The following is a 22,121-nucleotide window of genomic DNA, read 5'->3' on the forward strand; positions in this document are numbered from 1 at the left end:
TAACAAGCATTCTTATTGGATATGCAACTATGAACTTGTAGCACTAGTGCCTCCTCAACGTAAATACCTCTCACTTACCTAACAAGTATCAAAATTCCACCCTTACACTGTAGGGATCACTAGATGCAGGAAAGCCTGCACTCCTACACTCTTACCACAACGTCCAGTGAGTGATGCCTTCTGGCTTTTAATTGGTTACTTGGTACCTGGTGGTCACTCTGGCAAAAGCCCTGAGTGTTGAAAGGTTTTGTCCAATAAATCACCACTTCTCTCATGTTGTAAAAAGATGGAAAATCATCCAGTACTGGTCACTAAGGTCACTTCAAACTAAAAAAAAGAAAGAATATCACTACGATGACTGGTGTTTTTGGAACAATAATTATTCATGGAAAAATTATACACTGATTCTTCACAAGTTTTAACTTAGGAAGTTCCTAATATTCATGTTTTGGACGGCACTCTTTGGTAAAGTCTGGGTGATATTTAAGTTTAGCGATTTCACTCTTAAGTCCGAGGGTCAGTCACTTAACAGTGTGGACTCCAGTGAGGAGTAAAACAAAGTTGGGGTGATCTTCAAGTTTGTCATTCTAACCCTAAGTCTGAAAGTCAATCCCTCACTGATGTGAACTCCAGTCGAGAGAGCAGAGTCACTGAAGCTCCCGATGCACCGGCTTATATTGAGATTCAGAAGGCTGTAACTCCGCTCTCCTCCCAATAGAATTCAACTCATAACTCTAGATAACATATTATTAGTAATATGCTGTTGTCATGCTTTCTTTGATATGCAAGGATCTGCCTTTCTGGCTCTGGAATGGTAAACAGATTTACAACACCTTTCTTTCTTTTTCGTCTATTTTTTATCTTTCCCTGCTACCATGATTGGGTGGTATCTTCCCCCCCCCTAGTTTGAGCCTAACTCCCACCCCCGAATTCACAATTCTGTTTTGGCTAATTTATTATCAAAATTTAAACCATTGAATAAAGAGGTTATTCACAAACAATTTAATTATTGCAGTGGACACGTGGTCCTTTTTCTTTTTTTCAGTTCTGACAGTCAATGTGGTCAAGATTTTAATATTTTTTTTAGGACAATAATTAAAAAAAAAACCCAGATAGCCAAATCTTCCTCTGACAAGACCACCTTTATTAAAGAAATTTAACACAGCCAAATAAAAAGCAATTACTTTTTTAATGGGAAAGTTAATTTATTATGAAATCAACATTTCTCTTTATGACCCAGAATAACCAAAAAATCCTCCTCGAGCAAAAAACAAAATATTTTGTTATTAATCCTGTTTTTTATGACCCCCTGCAAACATTTATATGGCACAATCACGTTGACACCAGAGTTAAACAACGATGAACCTGACCAGTAACAGATAGGTTACTATTTAGGAAGGCTAGGTGCTGTATGTACCGTATGTACCACGCCGAGTCATAGAAATTTCCAGGTTGGTATCTGGGGGTCATCATCATCATCGGCAGTCACTTGTGTCCGAGTAAGACTGTCCTCCGTTGTGGCTTCTGTGGGTCCTCAGGTGAGCATAGAGCCCAATCCTAGACCCAATTTGTCTTGCGCAATTTGGGCAGATAAAAGTAGTGGTGGTGGGGTGGGGTTGGGTGTGTCTGGTTGATAATCTGTCCTTTCTGTGCTTGCGTTTATCCTCAGCGGCTTGATTTAGGTCACTACTATAAAGTGCAGCACCTTCGTGGACAGCGCTCCTCCATGCCAACCTGCTCCCAGCTACGTCCTCCCATGTCTCAAGGTCCATGTGAAACCGCTTTAGATTTACTTTGATGTTGTCCTTATACCTCATCTTTTGGCCACCCTGGGCACGCTTTCCCTCAACAAGCTGAGAGTAGAAAATCTGTTTTGGGAGGCGGAGATCCGGCATTCGGACAACATGACCAGTCCATCTGAACTGGCGTTGAGCAACAGTAGCGGTGATAGTGGGAATGTCAGCCTCACTCAGGACGCTGGTGTTGGTGCGTCGGTCCTTCCAACTGATTCTGAGGATTTTTCGGAGGCATCTTTGGTGGTATGTCTCCAGGGTTTTTACGTGCCTCCTGTATGTGGTCCAGGTCTCCGATCCATAGAGAAGAGTGGGCAGCAAGACAGCTTTATATACCATGATTTTGGTCTTTGCCAGAAGGTCACGGTTCTCAAAGACTCTCTTCCTTAGCCTTGAGAAAGCCCCACTGGCACAGCTGAGACGGTGTTGTATTTCATCATCTATGTTGGCTTTTGATGATAGGATGCTGCCTAGGTATGGGAAGTGGTCCACATTTTCCAGTCTAGCGTTGTCGATGGAGATGTTTAGGGGTGAGACTGGAGTACTGTTTGGTGGTGATTGATGGAGGGTTTGGGTTTTTTTTATATTAATTGTTAGTCCTAGCTGTTTGTACACCCTCGTGAAGGCAACCAGTGTACACTGTAGGTCCTCTTCTGAGAGGGCTACAAGGGCGTTATCGTCTGCATACTGTAGCTCCATAATGGATATGGTGTTCGTTCGACCTTTGGCCCTAAATCTGTTGATGTTAAAAAGTCGCCCGTCAGTTCTGTACATAATCTGAACTCCATGGGGAAGATGTTTGTCCGTGAGATGGAGGATAGCAGTAATGAAGATGGAGAACAGGGTTGGGGCAATGACACATCCCTATTTCACTCCCGTGTCAACCCTGAAGGGCTCTGTTTCATCTCCACTACTACTGAGGACTGTAGCTGACATATTGTCATGTAGCAGTCTCAGTACCCGGATCTTCTGAACAGGGACACCACTGCAGAGATGGAGGCCCTTGAAAAACTCCCCCAACAGCCCATAATTGAGAGCATGGGAGAACCACCCAGTCTGGAAGAGGTGCGGGATGCAATTAGGAAGATGAAAAACAATAAGGCGGCTGGTTCTGACGGCATCCCAGCAGAAATCCTGAAGAAAGGCGGGCCTGATCTTCTCAGACACATCCATGCCCTGCTGCTCAAAATATGGGAACAAGAGAAAATCCCTGCACAACTTAGAGATGCCCTAGTTGACTCCATCTTTAAGAAGGGAGACAAGGCAAACTGTGGGAACTACCGGGGCATTTCTCTCCTCTCTACCACAGGGAAAGCCCTAGCTCGGGTTTTGGCCAACAGGCTTACACCCCTTGCAGAAACCATCCTTCCCGAGTCCCAAAGTGGCTTTCGACCAAATAGAGGCACGATGGACATGATCTTCACTGCTCGTCAACTCCAAGAAAAGTGCAGGGAGCAAAATTTACCATTATACATGGCTTTTATAGACCTTACTAAAGCCTTTGACTCTGTGAACCGTCAAGCCCTTTGGCTGGTTCTTGCAAGGTTTGGATGCCCAGAGAGGTACATCTGGGGGTAATGCACCTCCGAATCAAGATGAAAAGCAACCCAAGATTACCATTCTAGAAGTGTAAGCCATTTTGAGTTTCAGAACAGTTTCAGATGGTTCGCTGTTACACACAAGTCCTGGGAGAGGACTTGTTTGTAGTAGACAGTTCCACAGAACAACATATTCTTACCATGTCGAAACCCGGGAAAAGAACATGTGAAATTGCCCCAGAAAAGGTTTAATATTTATGAAGCAATTCTGGTTTCTGATCTGATCGGTTGGTAGCAGAACGTGAATTTATTTGATTCGTCAGTTCTTAGCAGCATCGTTTATAAATAGAATCGTCCGACTGTGTGGGATCATACTCCATTATCACTCCAAAATATTGCAACATCCTCCCTATTTTTTTTTTTATAATGGGGAAGTCCCTTGTGTTTGTTCTGCTCAAAAATAAATATATATTTTTATGTTTACTTAGACATAACAAAAATTAGAAATCATTTGGGTCTTAGAATTTTAGCATTTAAAAAGATGCCATTTTTAATCGTGTTCAAATGTCAAAAAGGAAAATTACAAAGATTTTTATTTTTATTTATTTTTTTTTTTTAAGCAAAAGTATTAGTTACGCATTAGTAGGTTAAAGTGTTGATACAAATAAAATGGATACAGTTTAATGTCTTGTCCAGGACCATTTTTTTTTTTTTTTTTTTTTTGATATATAGAAATCTATATACTCTGAGCATTACCCCTAGGGGTTTCCACTGATATTCATGCAAAAAAGTAAGAGCCTTCTCATAACTGGAACTTCGCTGGTCTGTATTTTTAATATATAGAAATCTATATACATGCAGGGCAGTGAAAGAAAAAAAAAAATTATTCAGTCGAATTCACCTACAAGTTTTGAGAAAAAACGTAGCTTTATCCGTGTCGCCGGTTTCGTAAATACATCAGCGATATTTTGTTCTGATGATATGTAATTCAAAATAATGGATTCCTTTTTTATCTCGTTTTCTACGAAATGACATTTTATATCCATATGCCTAGATCTTTGGTTGATCACCGTGCTCTGTGCTAAGACTATACTGGCTTGATTATCACAATTAATTACCACGGGGCTTGTAATCAATTCTGGCTCTAAAATAGTCTTTAGGATATTTTTTAAGGTAGACTGCTTCCTGGGTCGTGTGTGTGATCGCGATAAATTCTGCTTCACACGTAGAGAGATACAATCTATTGCTTTTTAGATTTCCATGAAATAATAGGCCCATTTTCTGAGAGTCTGAAACAATATCCAGATACACTCTTGCGATCCTCGTCGCTTGCCCAGTCTGAATCCGAAAAACCTACTTTTAGGGGATTTCTTGATTTTCTAAATACTAACTTCTGCTCCTTAGTTCCTTTTAAATAACGTAGGACTTGTTTAGCTCTGTTTAAATCCTTCATTGTCGGTCGTGATAATTTTTGTGACAGTTTCGTTACTGTATAGCATATGTCGGGCCTGGTTGCAGTCATCAAATATATAAGACTACCTATAATTTCGCGATATTGTGTGTCATTTATTATTTCAGATTCTGTGTGTATACTTTTTATTAATATCATTTTCGACCGGTGTAGAGCGTTTCTTGCACTCTCCCATTCCAAATTTTAATAGTATTTCGTCGATGTACCTTGATTGAGTCATCGTAACAAGTCCTTTGCTTTGAGTAAATTCTATCCCCAGAAACCAGGATATTTTGCCAAGATCGGTCATTTTGAATCTTTTACTTAATTTGTTCTTAACATCAGTCAACATTATGTCACAATTTGATGCGATTAAAATATCCTCGACCCACAAAACCAAAATCAGTAGTTTATCGTCTTTGTGTTGGGTATATAAACAGAGGTCTACAGCGCATTGTCTAAATTGTTGTTTAATAATATAATCATAGAACACTGTGTTCCAACACTGAGCACTCTGCTTTAGACCATATAATGACTTGTTAAGTCGCCACACGCTATTTTTATTTTTCATTAAAAAACCCTCTGGAGGGGTAATATAAATTTCACAGTCTATTGGGGCATTCAAATAAGCATTTTTTACGTCCATTTGATGGATGTTTAGGTCATATTGTGATGCGACTTGCAGTAAAACTCTGATTGTCGTTAGGTTTGTGGTCAGCGAAAACGTAGAAAAGTATTCTTTACCGTAAATCTGAGAGCACCCCTTAGCAACAAATCTTGCTTTGTACTGTTCTACGCCTGATGATGTACTCTTTTTTGTAAAGACCCATCTGGTAGAAATAACATGTTTATCTCTTGGGAGAGGCACTACCGTATAGGTATCATTTTCGGTTAAGGCATCTATTTCTTTTTTCATGGCAATTTTCCATTCATCACAAATGTTCTGAATTAATTGCTTCGTTGAAGCTTTTTGGCGCATTTTCCATATAACAGCAATAGTCGATTTGATAATCCCTTATACTGTCGACCACAAAAAAATCGGGTCGTCTTCTATTTCTTTCGGGATATCTCGACTTTATCATCATCATCATCATCATCATCATCATGGACACTCTCGTCTCCGTCATTTTTATTGTTTTCGTTTGTTCTAATTATTTGAGGTAATATGATTCCATCCTCTTCATATGACGGGTTTTCGTCTTTACAATTAAACGTGTCTGCGAATTTTACACACCGGATTCTTTTTATTTTATTTTTTTTTCGGGAAAAAATATTAAATTGGCTGGACTGTTTTTATCGTATCCAAGAAATATACCTCTGTCAGCTTTAATATTCAATTTACTCTTTTTCTCTATATATGCGAAGCAAATTGAACTAAATATATGCATTCTGCTTAAATTTGGGGGAGGGGGGTTTACCGCAGAAAGATTCATATGGAGTTTTAGATAATGTTTTGTTAAAACACCTGTTGCGTATATAGGCTGCCGCCATAAGTGCATACGTCCAGAGGTTTTTAGGGAGTCTTGATTCAATGAATAGGCATCTTGCCATTTCAAAAAGTGTTCGCCATGCACGTTCAGCAGTCCCGTTTTGGTGTGGCGATCTAGGAGCTGATGTTTCATGCCTGATATGATGGTTAATTACTAAAAATTCAAAGTCTTTATTGGTAAATTCAGTATCGTTGTCAGAGCGAATACACTTGATTTCACCGTAGGGGGCCATGTCGGCTAGATATTTCTTAGTTGCTAGCAGGGTATCAGATTTATTCTTTAAAAAATAAACCATTATTAAACCTGAATGGTCATCTACGAAATTCAACACATATCTATAATGTTCTCTGGCCATCGGTTCTACGGGACCATTCAAGTCACAATGCACCATTGATAGCATTTTTTTTTTCTGGTATCTTGCTTTGATAGTTTGTCATTTTCTTTTGCGTACAGACGTCGCAGTTGAAGGTTTTTGATATTTGTATTTCCATTCCATCAACTACAGTCGGCAACTTTTTGATATCAGGAATATTGCAGTGTCCAAGAATTTTATGCCATGTCTGTAGATCATGGTAGGCGGTTTTTTGATGGGACTACGCTATTTAAATAATATAGTCTTCTATTTTCTTTAATGTCGAATACAGTTCCATTCGGGTATACCAGTTTTGATTTATTGGGGCTAAAGTTTATATTTGCACCTTATTTTGTGGCAGCTTGTACAGAAAATATATTTTTTGTTTAAATTTTGGGATTAGAAAAGCGTTTTCTAGAATACAGAAACACTATTCACCTGTATTGTTCTTTAGCGAGATTTTCGCATTGCCTCTTTTCAAAACGATATCATTGACTCGACTCCCGTCAGCTAGTTCTACAAAATGATTTTGTGGCTTAAAGTTGGGATCAAAATTGATAAAATCAGATTCCTTTTGTAATCACATGTGCCGTGGCCCCACAATCGACAAGAAAATTATTATTGCTTGTTGACGCATCAAATGTACACGAAAATAAAAAATGTATGTTTGCTAACAGAGCTCTCTACATTTTTAATGTAGTCGCCATTTTGAGTCCTGTATCCACATTGGAAACTCTTGTGATTAGGTCAGTTCAGTGTATAAAGAAATAATTTTGGGTTTTCCTTTCGATAAATAATGCTCTCTCAATATGTTTAATGCTTTGCAGCCGTCGTCCAGGGCTTCTCTCATTACCAGTGATAGACTTCAGTCATCTAAACACTGTATTAATTCCGCAAAGACAGTTGCATTCTTTTCAATGAAGTCGGGGTCGTTTCTGTTTTCAGGTTGTGTTTCTAATACTTTGTGTAGCCTTTGGGTTCGTAGATATCCCAAAAATTTAACTTGCCACAATTCGAATTCTGATTCGGATCCATCGAAATAAAGACGCACGCTGGGCCCATAACCTCTAGAAGTGTAAGCCATTTTGAGTTTCAGAACAGTTTCAGATGGTTCGCTGTTACACACAAGTCCTGCATTCCCAGGAGCTCAAAAGGGGCCACAAATGCCCCAAAATTGCAAAAAATTATACTATTACCCCATAACTTTTGCCCCATCCATTAGATTTTTCTGAAACTTGGCAAAAATGTGAAGGCAACGTTGGCCCTTCACACTTCTCACATTCATCATCTCTTCACTATTTTTGTAGCGTCATCTCACAAGCAGCACCAGAGGGGGGGGGACCATGCACGCGTAGTTTATTTCCCTTCTTTTTTTGTGGCATATCAGCCTTTTTTAATCTGTCAATATTATCACAGCCTTCTACTCTTAGTTTCTTTCCTTGAACTACTAGACTTTACGTACAGTTTAATCAAGACATTAAAAAATGAAAATATTGAAAAAAGGTTATATTGCACGTATTCGTTTTGGACTGAAGATCTTCGGAAAAAAATTTCACTTAATTTGATTGAGTAATTTTTTTTTCCAGCGGAAAAACTCGTTTTTATGAGAGCGCATTGAAGTCAGCCATCTTGGAATCTTTTGAACACGCCACTGGGAGATAACTCCAGTTAAAGTGCCGACACTCCCTCCCCATCTTAAATACTAGCTTTTCTTCCTAAAAATCGAACATTTTGCTCGGTATCATAACAAATAGCTTTTTCGCTGTAAAAAAGAAACTACTTTTTTTTTTCGGAGGACTTCATTCTATAACGGATACGTACAATATAAACTTTTTTCAATATTTTCATTTTTTAATGTCTTGCTTAAATTGTACAAGTACCAAAAGTTTAAATGTAATGCAAACATACATCTTGCTGCTCAACTCCCTACATAGTGTCCTTACAGATATGGTCCCAAATAGTAGCCTTTTACATTCAAGTTGTATTGTGCCTTGTTTGGGGTGAATAAGAGTAAAAAGTGTGTGCATATATATATATATATATATATATATATATATATATATATACGACAGCCATCTTTGATTGACAAAATCCTTTAAAAGTCATGAAAGAAATTTCGAAATAACAAAACTTGCAAACAGTTTCAAAATTTTTATCATTTGGTTACAGTTACTTGTTGGATAAACCCCCACGCCCTTTCATGATTACCCATACTACACTTTTGACAAAACTTTCAATCTTTTAAATGAGGATTCACTACAGATTTTAAAGCCAGTTTAAATGATTTCTATTCGACAGTTTAAATGCTTCCAAATGTTGAAGGGTCACAACTATTGAAAGATTAAAACTTGTTTACAAAAAAAAACAGAAATGCATTATGGTGAATTTCATTTTATAATTAAATTTGTTTTAAATAAGATTTCCAAAAATTTTTGCTTTATTTTATGTGATTGTATTTTGTATTTCAACTAGCAGGGGGTACCCGGTGTTGCCCGGGTATTTTTAGGTGTGTGTTTGGGGGGGGGGGTAAATCAGACATATGCACTGTGTCACTATTTTGACACATACATGTCCTGTGTCATGTGACTAGTGTTTATATAAAATGTGAACTGACGAAATGGATGAATCTACCCTGTGTGACGAAGGCCATCAACTCCCCATATTTCCTCCTATAACACAGAACACGCTAGGTAACATACAAATATCTGTGCATGAGGTCGCCAAGCTAATCAAGAACCTTGATTCCAGTAAAGCTACTGGCCCTGATGGCATCCCAATTATAATGTTTAAAAAGCTTCAACCAGAACTTGCTCCCATACTTACGAAACTGTTTAAACATTGCCTTAAGGAGAAGTGCTTTCCAACACCCTGGAAAACCTCATCAGTATGCTCTGTATTTAAGAACTCAGGTAATAAGTCATCTCCCTCTCATTACAGACCAATAAGTCTCCTGTGTGTCATGAGTAAGTTGCTGGAATCCATATTAAATAGAGAAATAGTCAACCACCTCAGCAAAAATAACCGTCTTAGTGACATGCAATATGGTTTCCGTTCTGCAAGATCTACAGCAGATGTGCTAACGGTTATATCTCATAGGATTAGTGAATCACTTGACAGGGCAATTGCTCTTGACATATCAAAGACCTTCGACAAGGTATGGCATAAAGGCCTACTTCACAAGATCTCCAGCTACGGTATAACGTGAAATATTCTCTCTATCATTAAATCATTTCTCTCTAATAGGCTCATAAGAGTAGTGGTTGATGGACAAAAATCAGAGGCCTGCAGTATTAATGCTGGAGTCCCTCAAGGGTCCATCCTGGGCCCAACTCTCTTCCTGATCTACATCAATGATCTCCCTAAACACATACTTAAATCATTCATTGACATCTAAGCTGATGACATGACCATCTATGGCAACACATCAAAGGCTGTAAATGACAAAGCTCTCTCTGATTCTCTCTCCTCTGATCTTGAACGAGTGATTCAGTGGGGGAAGATGTGGCTGGTTACTTTTAATGCATCTAAAACCAAACTCCTATCCTTACATCATCAACGCTCTGATCCCCATCTGGCATCAATTGAAATGGATAGCTTTCGTCTAGGAGAAGCCCCATGTTTTGACAAGCTTCTGGGTTTGACCTTCACTCCTGATCTGATATGGAACACGTACATCAAATCTGTTGCCAAGGTCGCTGGAAAGATGATGGGATCCTTCTACCGCTCCAGAATATATCTCACTACTGATGCAATTCTCTATCTATATAAAAGCCAAGTACGTCCAAGGATGGATTACTGCTGTCATATCTGGGCAGGAGCTGCTAAAAACAGCCTATCCTGCCTTGACAGAGTACAGAATAGACTTCGTGGCTTAGTGGGGGATGCCCTTTTCTCTTCCCTGCAACCTCTCTCTCACAGAAGAGACGTTGCGAGCCTATCTTTGTTTTATCGTTATTTCCATGACAGGTGCTCGCCTAAACTCCAATCTCTGGTCCCCCCTCGCCAATCTTTTACGAAAAACACCCGTTTAGCTGAATCCACTGTCAAAAACTTTCCCCCCTTTATCTATGCCTAAATCAAAACGTAGATTCCATGAACAAAGCTTCTTTCTTAGAACTGCATGTCTGTGGAACTCTGTTCCGTCTGCCTGCTTCCCTTCTGACTACAACTTGGATGTCTTCAAGTCCAACGTAAACAAATTCCTGATGAACCAACCCTTTAAGTAGACACTTTATTAAATATCCACACTAACGTACTGTACTTACAATAATCCTTATCCCTGAGTGGCTTCCGGGCCTTGATAAGAGGTGACCACCTTGTAAAAAAAAAAATTGTAACAAAATAAATGTATATTGGTTACTGTCAAGACTTCTGCAAAATGTTTTAATGCTTTTGCATCTTGCTTCACTGTTGACTTTGTTTTTTTTTAATGGTTCCATTGTTATCAACAATTCATCACATTTTCTTTTGTAATGTTTATCAAATTTGTTGAAATGAAAATAAAACTAGTGGCATCTTTTCATTCAAAAAATATTCAACGATAATTGGAGTTTTTATTAAAGAAAATTGCGACAACATTTTCTGACTTTTTTTATTAATAAATAAATATGAAGATTTCTGACTTAAAAACAACAATTATTGGGTGGCTTTCTACCCATATTTTGTTTATTTTTCTATTTTTGAGTAGTTATTATTATTAAGACTTCAAAGATGTGACCTTATCATGTCTGCCAATAATGGAATTTTAATAACAATGAAACCATAAAAAACAAAAAACAAAGAATAAGTCAATATGAAAACTTCTTGCAGTAATCTTGATAGTTACCCACATTTATTTTGTTTAAATTTTATGCATTTTGTCAGTTCATGTTTTATATAAACACATGTCACATGACACATCGGTGGCCATGACGTCTATGTTTTGACATAGACATGTATGTGTCAATATAGCCCAAGTTTATTAGTGAATATATATTTTTTTTGCACATGCATACTAACTCCTTCTTCCTCAAATTGAATTGAAATTTAAATTTTTCTGAATACTAGCGATTCAGCACTTTATTTTACTGATTATAAAAAATTTTACTTTTGAAATTTTTGAGTAGGATTTTCTTCAGAATTTAATTTTAACAAACTGAATCTTAAAAAATATGCCACTTCTTTGCTATTATAACGAAATCGGTTTTGGTTGATTGAACTCATTTATCTGAAAAGTAGAGTTGAGTGGTATGGCAATTTTAGTTTCACTGTTGAGTTTGTTTATTTTCTTTTGGTTTTTGATTCATTGTTGTTTTTTGTTTTTTTTTCATATTTTTCTACTAATCAAGTCATTCAGTCTCTGGTGTGATTATTAGTTATTATTGTGTGTCTCGAATGCTGTCGTTGTTCGATAAGGAGATAATCAAATTTGTGACTCAATGATTCTTTTATGTAAAAAGTGATTTGATAATATACAACCTTCTATCACTTATTTACTATCCAAGTGTATCATCTATCTTCCTTTCAACAAGGGGTTCGATGCTGCTAAGTGTCATTTCTCTGGAGTCGGGCAAGTGAGGACTGGGTGAGTGTTCAGCACTGCCATACAACATAAAATATCATGTTTCTCATGCAGCTATTACAGCAACCATAATGAAATGACCTGTTTTCATATGGAAGGTTTTGGGTTTTTCATCACATGGATGATACTGTTCTTTCTATCTGCCTGGTTTATGTGTGCGATGCTGATGCTTGTTGTTTGCTTGAGAATTTCACATAAATATAGCACATAGTATTTCTTCAATGACAGATCCATTTCACAACGCACAAAGAATCGACTCCTGCAAGCTATAGTATTCTCAATAGCAACATATGGAACAGAATGTTGAGTCTTTTGAATTGTGGTGCTACCGTAGAATTCTTTGTGTAAGTTGTGTTAACAAATGTACAAACGAAGATGGAGAAGATTGGACTATGCCGGAGACTGCTGGACAGCATCAATGACAAGAAATTACGATTTTTAGGACATGTGGCCAGAACAGACGGCCTAACAAAAGATCTGCTCTTTTAGTACAACCCATGGTAAAAGAGGACGTGGAAGACCAAAAACAAGAATGTCAGACAACGTGAAGGACATTGCGGATATTAGCATGGCTGAGTTGCTCAGACTTACACAGAATCGGAGTCAGTGGTGATGAGTCATGAAGAGTGCCATGGCTGGTCAGTCATGATTATCATTTGTTGCATATCTCAAATGCAGTCCTAATGATATGCAGCAACTATCAGATGATATAATTAAATAAAACTGATACGTTTTTGATTTTGTTTTCATTCTATTTCACCCCAAACAAGGCATATTGTCACTTGAATTTAAGGGGCTATGATTTTGGATCATGTCTGTCTAATAGGGGATTGTGGGGAGTTTAGATGTCTGTTCACATTACATTTAAACTTCTGCATGTCAGAGACACAGAAAATAGGGAGAGAATTCTAAAGTCTAGCAATCTGAGGACATCTAGAAACCTTAACAGTAAAGAGATGGAATTTTGCAGCTTGTTGGGATGGTCTGGAGTATGTACATTGAAGGAACACGATGCTATGAGATTATCAGAGCATATTTCATTAAAGAACTTGTAAAACATACAGAGGAACACAACATTGTGGTGATGTGACAGAGGTTGAAGCTTGGCCGATAGTGCATGACCTTTTAGATTTGAGATTCATTTTTGAACTCTCTCTAGGAGTGAGAGACTCATGATAGATGCATCAACCTAAATGTGCCAATAATACGCCATACATAAGTGAATGGTGGCTTTAGGTATAGGATACGCTCTGGTTTGAGTAATTTTCCTGCACAGTAAAGAGAGTCCACCTTCTTGCAGCAGCCTTGGCAATGTTCACAGTGTATTTATTTATAACTCATCTTGCATGTGGATGTTAAGCTAGAGTTTAAACAATAAATAAAACTATGAAATGATATAATTATCCTCCTCCCACCACCACCATCACCACCATCATCTACACACTTGAATTTTGAACCAAAGCATTTAATCATTTTATCTCTTTTGTTTTAAAATTTTTTTTAAAATTAGTTTCTCCCTAACCAGCAAATGGGGACTTTGTTTTCAAGCACTGCTACAGAAAGATATCCATTTGTATTATTTGGATTCTTTAAACTCATTTTTTGGTCAATGTAATCTCCGACCTTCCTCAGGTGTATTTTGTCAAACTCTGGAATCCTTCTGTCGAATTCGGGAATCTACACAGAATTTGGAATGGAGCCCTTTAATCCACATCCAGGCCAGTTGTTAGCGGTAATGGAAATGTGCAACCAATTGTTACAAAAAATGTAATTATCAGAGTTACGCTGAAATAAGAAATACAAAAAATGTAATTATCAGAGTTACGCTGACATAAGAAAAACGCGCGCAACCAAATAAGAAGTGGTCACACAATTTTATTAATATCGAGATTTGCACTGATGCTGATTTGCTTAGAGAATCCATCTGTGCCATCACTGAACATTGATTGAATTACTCCAATTTCAGCCGTTCCGGAAATGTAGGACACATATCTTCGCTCCACTTCCTCACCCAAAGACATCCTAATCGAAGAAGTGAGGTGATTGATTGTGGAAGAAAATTGTCAGGTGCCCTACATCTCTCTCTCTGTATCTATCTCTCTCTTTCACGTGCAATTTGCATCACAATAAAAATGGCCTCCTTCCTTATCTGACCCCCCCCACCTTCCCCATCCTGCATTACTTTTTCTACTCTCTTTTATTGATATTTACCAATTTTTTTCTTGGCTTATATGCATTCAGTCGCACACAACGATAATAATGGTTACTGCAGAAAAAATGTTTTAGGGAATAAGAGTCTACTTTCGTAAGAATTCACAAATAAAGTATATTTTGGTGCTTGTTGTGTACATTAGTAATCTTTTAAACCAACACATTTCAGGTGAAAACATTACGTACTTACATGTCATGTTGAGATTAGTATAAATTACAAAAATTACAAAAAATGATCCAGTAAAAGATGTGTTAGATATATTTTTAACAAAAAATCATCTACAATTATCTTCTGAGATTTTTTTGTTTAAAAATGATAGGCCCTTAAAGTCAAGGGAAATAAGTCAGTAAATCATGCTGAATTGGTCACACAACTCTTCCACATTAAAACATACTATAAAACATAATAATTTGATAAATTCTATTTTTACATGTAATTATTTTTCTACTGGATAATTTTTCGTGATTTTTGGATTTTATGCTAATGTTGACTGTCGGATTCAGGAATTTGCTCAGAATTTTGAACAAAGAATTTAAAATAAAATTCTGTTTCAATAAAAATATGGGTTTCGTTCAAGTACGTTCTTAAAAAAATTTATTTTGAATCAATTTTAATATTTAATACGTTTTTTTTTTTATGAGTGATATTACATAGGAGGTAGAAGGTGTGCCGAGCATACACGGAAGCGCACAAGCGTATGAATCGAGCCTACCTGTGGCGAAAAGCGAACCAGGGACCTTTTGATTGCAAATCAAGTCTACATTTTACCCCAAAGCGACGATTTAGTTTCGCCCAGCAGCTATAAAAAACAAGCCGATAAGTCATTCGGGGGCAGTTGAAATACATTGCTCTGATAGCGTGTCTCACGTTACTGCATTTCGTATCGTGGCGTGTCGATTCGGCGAGATTGTTTGGTGTCGCTCAGGCACGTGGCGTATTGATTCAACAATATTGTTTGGTGGCATGTCATGTCGTGTTGGTTGATGGTGTTGCTTGGGAAGGTGTGTGTTGATTCAACAATATTGTTCAGTGTTGTGTTGATTCAGCGATATTGTTCGGTGTCGCATTGTGTCAACAGTGTTGCTTGGAAATGTGTGTGTCGATTCAACGATATTGTTTGTGGCGTGGTGTGTTGATTCGGCGGTATTGTTTGGGATTGTGTGGACGAATTTATTTAATGCCGTCACTAGTGATATAAATATTTTTTTTTTTGATGCTCTCTCTTCCCTCATGAAGCAACAGGATGTGCTAATCCTTCGACAGTCAAAATTTTTTCTGATGTTCAAACTCACTTTTTTCCATTCCAAAATGCATTCCCCACACCCATCTATATAGAGGGCGAGTCAGATGTAACCAGACAGTGAATGTCAGCAAAACGATGGGTCTATTATAACAGCACTGTTGCTCGCAATTGGCCTTATGATTGATCTCTTTCCACACAGGTGGATTGGGTGTTAGTATCCTCCTAAAGATAGTCCTTGCTGAAAAGATATAGGGGGGGGGTGATTTTAGTAACTCATTTCAAGGGGTTCTGTCCTTCATAGAAATAAAACTTCTAAACGCATTGAAAAACATGTCATCATTTCAAGCATTTCCTTTTATTTGTGATGTACAAAAAGATTTTTCATACTTGTACAGTTTAATCAAGACATTAAAAAAATAAAAATATTGAAAAAAAATGTTATATTGTATGTACCCGTTATAGAATGAAGTTCTCCGGAAAAAAAAATTCACTTAATTTGATCAAATAGTTTTTTCTTTTTTTTTTTAGTGGAAAAGCAATATTTTATGACAGCGAATTGAAGGCAGCCATATTTGAATTTTTAGACTACGAAGAAAGGGAGGGGGTGCCACAGGGAGATAACTCAGTCTAAAACACCGACACTCACTTCCCCATGCTAAATAATAGCTTTTCTTTCTTTTCTTGTGGTCTAAAAATCGAAACATAGCTACCTTTTGCTCAATATCATAACAAATTGTTTTTTCGCTATAAAAAAACTACTTGATCAAATTAAGTGGAATTTTTTTTTTAGATAATGGGTACGTACAATATAACATTTTTTTCAATATTTTCATTTTTTAATGTCTTGATTAAACTGTACAAGTACCAATTTTTTTTAAATACAAAACAATATGGAATAAAATGACCCAACGATTGTTGAGATACAGTCACAGCAACCAATGCTTTTCACGTTTCATTTTCCATCATTTTTGCATTGATTCCTGAGATTTCAGCTAAAGAATTGAATCCCAAAATGTTTCTCCATTCCTCATTTTTTGATGTAAAATTCTTTTACTCTGAAAGTTTGATAACCCTTAAATTTCTTCCCTCCTGACAACTACAGTTCTTCTTTGCTTCCATAATTTCAGTGCAATATCAATTGAATGTTTCTCATTCAGTTGTATGTGTAATACTCCATTAATTAAAAAGCTAAGAAGAAAATTATGTAAATGTTTTTACCAAGCATTAAAAAAACATGTGCTGATGAGCCATTAATTGTAAAAAACAGAAAAACAAACGTTAAAACTACCCCCCCCCCCAAAAAAAAAACACGTGAAAAATGGCTTAAATAAGCTTGTTTCGATATTAAAATTTAAAAAATTGGTGGGTACCCGGGTGTTTTTGGATTGTGTGTGGTCGGTCGAGGGTGGAGGATGGAGCTTCAATATGATACCAAGTTTGTTAAATTTTGTTCTGTCTGTTGAAAGGTTTTAGCGGACACACAAACACACATACATACATACACACATTTTTGCTTTTATATATATAGACTAGCAAGTGGTACCTGGCGTTGCCCGGGTGTTTTTCGGTGTGTGTGGTCGGCAGTGGTTGGGGGTGTTAATGAAAACCTAAGAATAAGCGAGCGATGTAAAAGAAAAACAGAAAAACGAACATAAAAAAACGTTGCCCGAGTGTTTGTAGGTATGTGTGGTTGTTAATGAAAACCTAAGAATAAGCGAAGTAAAGAAAGAAAACAGAAAAACAAACGTTAAAACTTAAGCGGGGTGGGGGGTGGGTAATCAAAACATCGAAAAAAAACTAACGTAAGGCAAACGAACGATGTTAAATGTAAAAATCGAAAAAACAAAAAAGAAAACAGAAAAACCAAAAAAAAAAAACATGTGAAAAATGGCTTAAATAAGCCTGTTTCGATATTACAATTTAAAAAATCGGTGGGTACACGGGTGTTTTTGGATGTGTGTGGGCAGTCGGGGTGTTAATGAAAACCTAAGAATAAGCGAAGTAAAAAAAACAACAGAAAAACCAACGTTACGTAAAAATGGCTTAAATAACCCTGCTTCAATATTTAAATTTAAAAAATTGCAAAAAAAACCATCTCTCACACCATGATTTGAACCCAAAACGTTTAGATAATGACCCAACGCTGTAACCAACTGAGCTAACACGACGTACATGAAATTTAGTCAGTTCTTCAACTATTTAAACTAAATCAGGTCATGACGTCATCTGATGCATGCGTAGAACCGATCTCGTCATGAGTATTCATTTACTGCTGAACGTTTTTTTTTTTCCCCCAAGATGTTATAGGAAAATGTGGCGAGCGACAAATATTGATTATTTATCTTCCCGAAATCGAGCAAATTAAATAGACAGGCGAGCTTCGTTGTTAACTGTGAGATATTACGATTTATATGTGATATAAAAAGTTTTAAAAAGTTGTGAAGCGAGCGACCGCTTCTCTGAAAAAAGCCTTTTGTTGACATACAGAAAAAGCGAACACACACACATACATACATGCATACATACATTTTCGCTTTTATATATATAGATGATAGGTTATGAAAAGGAAGGGTTGTAAAGAGATAGCTTCAAATTTGGGGGTATCAAAACCAAAGCAAAATATGATGAAAGTAAAAATAAAATAGATAAACCCCATAATTTATTATACCATACCTGTTCACACTGAAACACTTATCACCATATTCTGTGGATCTATATTAAAACACCTTGTTAAACTTTGTGACATATTTCCATTCTATGGAGGTCAGGCACGAATGAACACCCCATAATTTTATTATACCATATTTCTTCAAACTGAAACATAATTATCAAAGTATACTTATGCAGATAGATATGAAAAGTCTTTATTAAAGTTTATGCCTATTTCCATTCTATGGAAGCCAGGCGCGAACGCAGACCCCACAATTTTATTATACTATCCCTATTTAAGTTAAAACATACTTATCAAAGTATTATTATATACATCTATATCAAAAACACTTGTAAACGTTTTTTTTTTTTAATTTTTTATTTCCATCCTTTGTGGACCAGGCACGTACACAGACCCCACAATTTTAATGAATCATCATTATGCCAGATCAAACATACCCATTCCTGTGTCTCAATACATCTTCTATCATTATATGTGATCAGTTTTCTATAATAGTCAAGCATATTGGAGCCTATTCGTGACCAGACACACACAGACATTCAGCTTTATATATATATATATATATATATATATATATATATATATATATGTATATATGTACACACACACACACACACACACACACACACACACACACACACACACACTAGAAGGTGTACCCAGCGTTGCCCGGTATTAAACATAACATTAATTTCCAATGAGTATTGATAATTTGGATTATTTGGACTACTGTTCTCATCTTGATTGTAATTCTCACATTTCGGCCTATATAACCTCCAACCTTCTTCAGGTGTATCTTGCTATCACTGTAGATTAAATAAAGGGTTTCGCTTGAAATTCTGTGCAGATTTCCAAGTTCAACTGAAAGATTCCAGAGTTTGACAAGATATATCTGAAAAAGGTTGTAGGTTACTTTGGCCGAAACGTGAGAACAACATTCAAGATACAAACAGTAATAATTTTCATAATTGGATTGAAGTATTATATTTAGCAATTTCATTTGCTAGATTAGTTTTTGCTTATGTTTCAGTGATTATTTTGGAACAGAAAACATTATAATCAGTATTCTATTTTTAATTGTAAATTATCAGAAAGTTTCTAAGTTTCTAAATCATATGTATTTTGAATGTTCATTATATATATATATATATATATATATATATATATATATATATATATATATATATATATATATATATATACTAGAGGGTGACCCGGCGTTGCCCAATATTAAACATAACATGAAATTCCTTTTAAAAAATTGAAGTAAAAAACAAAACAAAAACAAATAACATGAGACATGTGCATGTGAGTATTATGTTTTTTTTCTAAACAGTTCACTTATTGTAAGTAACAAAAAAAAAGATACTTAAGCTGAGATCGAAACCAAAACCTAAAGACAGTGAATCAAGTATGATAACCATTAGGCCAGCTTGACATGATCTTTAAAAAGTGTTTTCAAACCTACTTATTCTTGACATAAGTAATCTGTCACATGAACGATTCATGCATGCACATTCGTGAAATAGCTGACAAACAGATAAAAATACAAAGACCCCCACGTACTAATGTTTCAATTTTGACCCCTTAGCAGCCCTTTTTTACAGATGAAAACCAATTAAAACATTTTCCACATGTCTGAATATCCTATATTCCTAATTTCAAGTCTATAGATCAAAAATTCATTGAGTATATAGGTTGAGAAGTGTCCTCACACACACGCACACACATATTCTCACTTTTATAGATATATATCTATTTTTTTTATTATTAATATTCTTATTATTTATATTACTTTTCCTTTTTCTTTTTTCTTCTTTCGTTCATTCTTTTCTTTTTCCTCTGTTTTGTTCTTTCTATTTTAATATACACTTTTTATTCTTTCCTTTTGTCTTCATCTTCTTTCTTTTTCACATATATTAAATGCTGTTATTTTATTTTGAATATCACGTATTGTAACCTCCTGATTAATTTTGTGCTGGAAACTCTTCTAAAATTTTCATTATGGACTTCACTTTTCTAAAGGCAATATCCCCTAAAGAAGTCTCTAGTTACTTGTAACTGGCTGACCAAAACATGCTCATGAATGTGTAGCGACATATAAGTACTCATGTAAAACGAATTAAAAGTATATATATATATATATATATATATATATATATATATATATATATATATATATATAATGTGACCAATTATTAAAAATTTCCCACACAAAAAAGGGTTGAAAATAAAAACAAACAGTTAACAAATAACTGCTACCAAATGAAAGAAAATTTTATCTTCTATTGATCTGTTTAAGTTTTTGAACTGTTTTTAAGTGTTTGTTTTATCTGATTTTCTATGGTTATCTGCAAGGCTATGAAAAACGTGTCCACCATATGCAACCACATGAGATCGTATTGTTTGGTATAGTGGAAAGTATTTGGAAATAAAAAAAACAAACTTAAAAACAGTTTCAGTAAGTAAAAAATATACACATCTGTCAAAAATGAAATATTTGACTGATTACGACAATTGTATTTTTTTTTTTTATTTTGGATTTTCCAGATATTAAACATATGACATTGAGTCGTACAGATTAACTATAGAAATGACGGCATCTTGAATTTCATTTTTTAAAGCCTCGTTGATAGTGATAGGAAATCAAGTAAAACAAATACTTAAAAACAGTTCCAAAACATTAAAAGCTCTAAACAGATAAAAGATTAATTTTCTTGCATTTGGTAACAGTTATTTGTTGACTATTTCTGTTACCCTTTTGTTTCAGTTGGAAATTCTTAACAATTACCAAAACTTAATTACAAAATAAAAAATAAAATGGTTATATATTTGATATTAAAAAAAAAATATTTTAATATGTGTAAACCAACTAAAATATAAACTTATGTAGAAAAATCTTATTTTATTCACTTAAAAAGAATTCTTGTTTTATCGAAAAAATTTTTTATTGAATCTTTTCTAAAATATTTCTAAATTCTTATTTGTAAAACAATTTATTTCTCAACATCAACTTTTTTGTCAATTAAAAAATCCATCGTTTTTATTGCTGATTGACATAATTAAAAGAAAGCAACAAAAAAATGAGATTTACTGAAAAAAAAATGCAATGCTTAAAATTTCAATTCACTTATATTTATTTTAATTCTAATCAGATAATTTACAATTAAAAAGTAAAATGTCTGAAAAAGTTCTGATTTTAACCCCTCTTTTTTTTTTTTTAAAATCGGTGATTCCTTAAGTAGTGAGAAATGGAACTTTATTATTATAAAATTTAAGTAATAGTTAGTGGTGGTGGTCGCCCGGCTTTGCCCGGTCGTAACATATGCTTAAATATGATATTTTAATTTGTCCAGATTTTGTATATATTATTATAGAGTCGTGATTTTAAAAGTAAAAAAAAGTATTTGAATGCCATCAGCTAGAATCAAAATCGAAAGCAAAACTAACATTCAAAGCTGGTGACGTTACCACTCTACCAATGTGAACTGATTAAAAATAAACTAAGAATTCTTACAATCTTATTACCAATAATATAATTCTTACAATCTCATTACCAATATAATTCTTACAATCTTATTACCAATAATATAATTCTTACAATCTTATTACCGATAATATAATTCTTACAATCTTATTACCAATAATATAATTCTTACAATCTTATTACCGATAATATAATTCTTACAATCTTATTACCAATGATATAATTCTTACAATCTTATTACCAATAATATAATTCTTACAATCTTATTACCAATAATATAATTCTGACAATCTTATTACCAATAATATAATTCTTACAATCTTAC

The 22,121-nt window shown here is 35.2% G+C and overlaps 1 protein-coding gene across 2 annotated transcripts in view; it reads left to right on the plus strand.

Annotated features, from left to right (window-relative positions):
- Nucleotides 1-22,121, plus strand: part of LOC145301352 (SMAD family member 3-like) — a 295,558-nt gene that overhangs the window by 77,909 nt on the left and 195,528 nt on the right. The gene's annotated exons all lie outside the window — the stretch shown is intronic.

This window comes from Euprymna scolopes, chromosome 2 (assembly GCF_053919585.1).
Source record: "Euprymna scolopes isolate OS-2025 chromosome 2, ASM5391958v1, whole genome shotgun sequence".
NCBI classification, from domain to species: domain Eukaryota; kingdom Metazoa; phylum Mollusca; class Cephalopoda; order Sepiida; family Sepiolidae; genus Euprymna; species Euprymna scolopes.